The 5,666-nt window shown below is 37.6% G+C and overlaps 1 pseudogene; it reads left to right on the top strand.

Annotated features, from left to right (window-relative positions):
* Positions 1–1,240: 1,240 nt before the first annotated feature.
* On the top strand, positions 1,241–1,896 carry LOC114006532 (40S ribosomal protein S4, X isoform-like; annotated as a pseudogene).
* Positions 1,897–5,666: the final 3,770 nt, after the last annotated feature.

The following is a 5,666-nucleotide window of genomic DNA, read 5'->3' as shown; positions in this document are numbered from 1 at the left end:
GGTTCCCAAATATTAGTTATTTTTTTAACTATGCTTTGTTTTCCCAATTTAAGGATCTTGCTCTCTTTTGAGCTATTAGTAGGCTCAGCAATTTGTTAAAATGTTTTTTCTTCTTCTTTGTCTGTTTCTTTAAATAGAAACATAAACTTTTCTTCCTTCCTGACCCCTCTGGAATTGGAAAATATTTGGAAGTATTCTCATTCTGTGGCAGAAGGGTTATTTGCATAAGTTCAATAATACCTGTTGCATTGAATCAGAAATTGGAAATATTCATTATTGGACAGGGCTTTGACTGGAACATCCTATCTGAAGATTAATGAGAAAACTGTGGAACTAAGATAGATCTCAAGTAAGCCAACAGAAGCTCTTGGAAAGATGGCCTGGCACCATAAACAGTTCTGCTGGGCAGAGAGGATTAGAGAAGCTATATGAAAGAATTCGTACCATAAAATAACCTGGACTTTTCCAGACCAGCATTGTAATTAGTAGAGATTGCAAAAGAGCAACCATAATTGAAGAGAATTATCTTGAGGAAGACTTTGAAGGAAGAAAAAGAGACTGATCTTTGCTAGCAGATGGTGCATCACAGAATACTTGGTAGGCAAGGCTGAATTGAGACAGTTTATGTGTGCCTTGTGTCCCACGTGTTTGCTTTTCAGCAGTTTGAGTAGTTGAAATGTAAATATTTTTCAAAGATATTTAAAACCATACTATCTCTGTTATATAGTCACAAACAAAATTATAACAAATATTTTGAACATTATCTTTTAATTTTTAAGAGGTTTTTGCTATAGGGTGTGTGCGCTCGCCAGAAAGACAGAGAGAGAGACAGAGACAGAAAGCGAGAAATCACCCCCCAGGAGGGATGACCACACCATAATCCTTTCTCCTCCATTCTCCTCCTGGGATCTTGAGCACACAGGCACATGCCCCCAGCAAGAATTTAAGCTACTGGGTCCAGGATGCAAACTGCGGTCCACTACATGGGAATCTAGTGACATAGCCATTATGCCAACTACTGGCTCCAACATTATCTTTAAAATTCAGTTTTTTGAAATTTTGAAAGTTGTTTATTAACTGTTGAGAACTATGGAGCATGGGCAAAAATTTTTTGATATATAAAGTATATGTTTGTGGGAAAAATGTAAAAATAAATCAATAAATGGGGAAAAACTAAAATATTTTTTTTTTTAAAAAAAAAGCATCTTGGGACCAGCATGTAGCAGCTCCAAAGCACTGGATGCTAGAGAAATTGACCTGTGTGTTTGTCCTTCATCCATCTACTCATCCCCACAAGCTGAGGGAATATCTTTCTCTCATCATTTTCCTACAGAATAGACTTAAGCATGCTTTAACAGGAGATGAAGTAAAGAAGATCTTCATGCAGAGATTTATTAAAATTGATGGTAAAGTCTGTACTGCCATAACCTACCCTGCTGGTTTTATGAATGTCACCAGCATTGGCAAGACCTGAGGAGGCCAAGTACAAGTTGTGCAAAGTGAGAAAAATCTTTGTGGGCACAAAAAGAATCCCTCATCTGGTAACCCATGAGGCTTGTACCATCTGCTACCCAGATCCTCTCATCAAGGTGAACAACACAATTCAGATTGATTTGGAGACTCGAAAGATTTCTGATTTCATCAAGTTTGACACTGGTAACCTATGTATGGTGACTAGAGGTGTATACTTGGGTGTGATCACCACTAGAGAGAGACATCCGGGTTCTTTTGATGTGGTTCATGTGAAAGATGCCAATGGCAACAGCTTTGCCACTCGGCTCTCCAACATTTTTGTCACTGGCAAAGGCAACATGGATTTCTCTTCCCTGAGGAAAAGGTATCTGCCTCACCGAAGGGAGAGACAAGAGTCGGGCAGTCAGACAGAGCAGTGGGTGAAATGGTCTCTAGATTTTACATCAGAGAGGTCTTCATATTTAATTAAAGATGCTATAGCATTAAAAAAAAACAAAAACAAAAACAAAAAAACACGTCTTTCCTGACAACCTAATACTTTTCCAATATTTCCTATCTAGAATATGAAGGAGCATATTACATGATTCATTTAAGTGAGGTCATTAGCATTTATTGTAATGTTATGAACATATATCAATTTAGATCACAATTTGCTTCAATAAGATAAGGCATGTTTATGTTTGGCTATGTTCCATGTGTTAAAACTTGATACCTATCTTTCTCTCTATCTATACACACATACATGAGGGGATTTCTAAAAGTTTACAAAAAAAATGGAATTAAAATATGAGGTTATTTTGGAACAAAAATTTTTGACATACATGCATAGTTTTCTAATAATAAGCATTTTCATGAACGTTTGGAAGACCACCCCCATACACACACACACTCACACACACAATTGACTTGACGTACCATTTGAATTATATAATATAATGTACAATTTTTGATTCATTTAAAGTATAATTGATATTTAAAATCAGTAGCAGATCAATTTAAAAAATACATGTATAATAAAACTTTAGGGTTGATAATTCTGTTTACAGCAAAACATAATTCTCTCAACAAAAGTATCAGAGGAGCTAGGCTTAAACCCTAATTATGAGAACTGTATTTCATAGAGATGTCAGTAATACTTATTAAGAACAGGAAGAGATTAAGAAAGATGGTGGTTAGAGTCTCTCCGAATATCTGCAAAAAAAACATTCTTAGACACAAAAGCAGGGAAAAGTTGCCATTTTCCAGATGGTTATATTTACTGAGACTTTGTACAACTTCCTTACTTTTCACCTCTCATTCCCTCCCTATCTCAAGAAACGCACCTATTTTCCTGTTTGGGGTGAGGATCATATGGGGGTCTGCTGCTGTTTGTGTACTGACTGCTATTAGCTGTTTGATATCTGTTTGTCTCTTTTTCCTTAGAAACAAAAACCTAATACTATATAGGGACATGATGTGCCCAAACAACCCATTTCTAGTCTGCTTTACACTCAGCGGGGCTATGGAACTCTTTCTGTAGGACTTCTGAGAAGGCTATTTAAATGTAGCTGATTCAGCCAGAAGGACCCTTTTGTCTTTCTCATTATTTCCTTATTATTTCCTGGAAGTCTGAAGCTCAAGAAGCCATCTCAGAACATGAGGTAAATTTAGAGATGAAAGCCACACTCTGAGAATGGTAGAGAAGAAAGATGAAAAGAACCTGGCTCTGAAAGATTTTGTAAAACTGAAATATAGCCCTGAACTCTTTGTATCCAGGCTTATTTTAGTGTAAGAGTAAATACTTGGACTTTTATTTTATAGTTTCTGTGATATGCACCTGAACTTAAGACAAGTGGTGCATTGTTTTATTCTGATGTCACCGTATAGTATACCAATTAGAATTTCTCTGAGCTAAAACTTTCTCTATTACAAAGCAAATGACTTACATGAGGATTAAGCTTTATTAGCAAACTAGTATTAATTATTAGAAAACATGTCTTCAACTTCCCTATATTTTATTCTAGATCCTCTTCATGACTACACCTATCATTCTTTTTATTTCCTGTTTCAGAGGGAAAAGTATTCTAATAATTTTCCAAGTATAACATTTTTTTTCTGTTCTCCTGTTTTTGTTTTCTTTCACTTAATCTTTTTCTAATTTTTTATTCTGTAACCCATCACTGACGTCATTCCCTTGACTTAAAATATACCCGCTTGTTAGTTTTGTTTTCTAAAAGTTAATTTTCCTAAGCTAGCCTCTTTCTCATGTTGCTCAATTTATATTATTCTCCCAATGACAAACTTTGTGGAAAGGTATTTTTTCTTTTTTTAAATTTTTTTTGAGAGAGAATTTTGTTATAGGGTGTGTATACTCACTGGAGAGACAGAGACGAGAGATAGAAAGTGAGAAATCACCCCCAAGGGGGATAGCCACGTTGCAATCCCCTGTCCTCCATTCTCCTCTCGGATTTTGGGTATGCTCGCACACATGCCCAGCATAAGTTTCAAGCCTCCGAATCCAGGACTTGAACCACGTGGTCCATGCAGGTGTCCAGTGACATAACAATTATACCATCTGCTGGTCCCAAAAAGCATCCTTTTTTTCTTTTTCTTTTTAATTTTTTCAGAGAGCACGTATATTCATTGGAGAGAGACAGTGACAGACACAGAGAGAAAGTGAGAAAGCAAGCCCTATGAGGTATGATCGCATCACAACTTCTTCTCCTCCATCTCTATATCTTTTTTTGGGATTTGGGACACAGACACATGAACCCAGTGCATTTCTCAAGCCACAGGTTCTGGGACTCAAACCATACAGTTGACCATGTGGGATCCAGCTGCCTCAACCACCACGCCACAGGCTGCCCCCTTCCCCTTTTAATTGCCAGAGGTTGTGTTTGCTCACCAGAGAGAGATAGAGCAAGGAAGGGAGAGGGAGAAGGCATTTTCCAATGGGAATTGATTGTGCCACTGTCCCTTCTCTTTCATTTCTCCATCACTTCAGGATTCTGGGCAACACAAATATGTGCCTGATATGCATGTCAAGCTGTCTGAGCCAGGACTCCAACTATGTGGCCGTGTGGGATCCAGCTTTCTCAGACCACCAGGCCACAGGGTCAGCCCATGAAAGAATATTGTATTCTCAGTATTTCTACTGTTTTTTGTTTTTATTTTTGTTTTGTTTTTACTATTGAGTCACTCTTTGTTTTTTCTTCTGTTTTTAATTTTATCCCAAGGAGTCTTTCTCACAAGAGTGTCTATAAACTATCCCTGCCCTGATAGGGCTCCAGGGGATTTGATCATATTTACAGTGTACCTTTCCTGGGTCACTTTATTATCTTGGGGTATAGCCTAAGTGTCCAACCCATAACCAGAGGTCTCACAGGAATCTTGTTTATATTGGCAGGTGTCCTTGTGGCTCTTATCTGACCTTTGTCTTGGTTATTCATACTAAGATAGTCACTTTGAAGGAGAACCCAGACTGGGAAAAAGTTAGGCTCAGTGTGTCAAACAAATTAAAAACAAAAGAAGCAACTCAACAAAACACATAAATTAAAAGAAGCATAAAGACTCCAGAGAGAAGAGGGAAGAACAGCTTTCAGGGCCAATGGAAAGGGAAAAGCAATCAAGGACACACATCCTCAACCAATGGGTAGGGAGAAAGACAGAGAGCAAGGAACCTGTGAGATAAAGCCTTTATTGGGGTTCAGGGTGCTACCTAAGCAAGCTTCTGCAAGGAGTTCTAATTGGTGAGGTTAGAGTATGCAGGTCCACATGTCCTGGATTTATACTGTGACTGAGAGGTGGTCCCTGTGACATGTCTGTGCACTGTATGCATGGTTTGGAGCTCAGTGGTGTGGGTAAAGTAGGTTGTACTTAGCTATCCAGTAGAAAGGCAGTCACTAGGAGGTAACTGTATAAGGTAGATATCTGAATCAACCACATTGAGGAATTGAGGGACAACAGAGAACTGGAAACTGTCAAGGACAAAGAACTGCTCCTGATAGGAGAAAGTTAGCCCTATATTGAAAATGGGTGGCAGAGGAACATAACATTATGGGATTTCACTACATCCCTCAATGTCTTGCACTCTGGCTTTATTTTATATTTCTAAAAAGTATTTTCTCAAGATAAGAATTGACTTGCTAATGATTATTTTTTTTTTTTCTTTTTTTTTTTTTTTTTTTTTTTTTTTTTTTTTTTTTTTTTTGGTA

The sequence above is a fragment of the Tupaia chinensis genome, unplaced genomic scaffold, assembly GCF_000334495.1.
Source record: "Tupaia chinensis unplaced genomic scaffold, TupChi_1.0 Scaffold148646_1, whole genome shotgun sequence".
NCBI classification, from domain to species: domain Eukaryota; kingdom Metazoa; phylum Chordata; class Mammalia; order Scandentia; family Tupaiidae; genus Tupaia; species Tupaia belangeri.
This window is presented reverse-complemented; position numbering and strand designations above follow the sequence as displayed.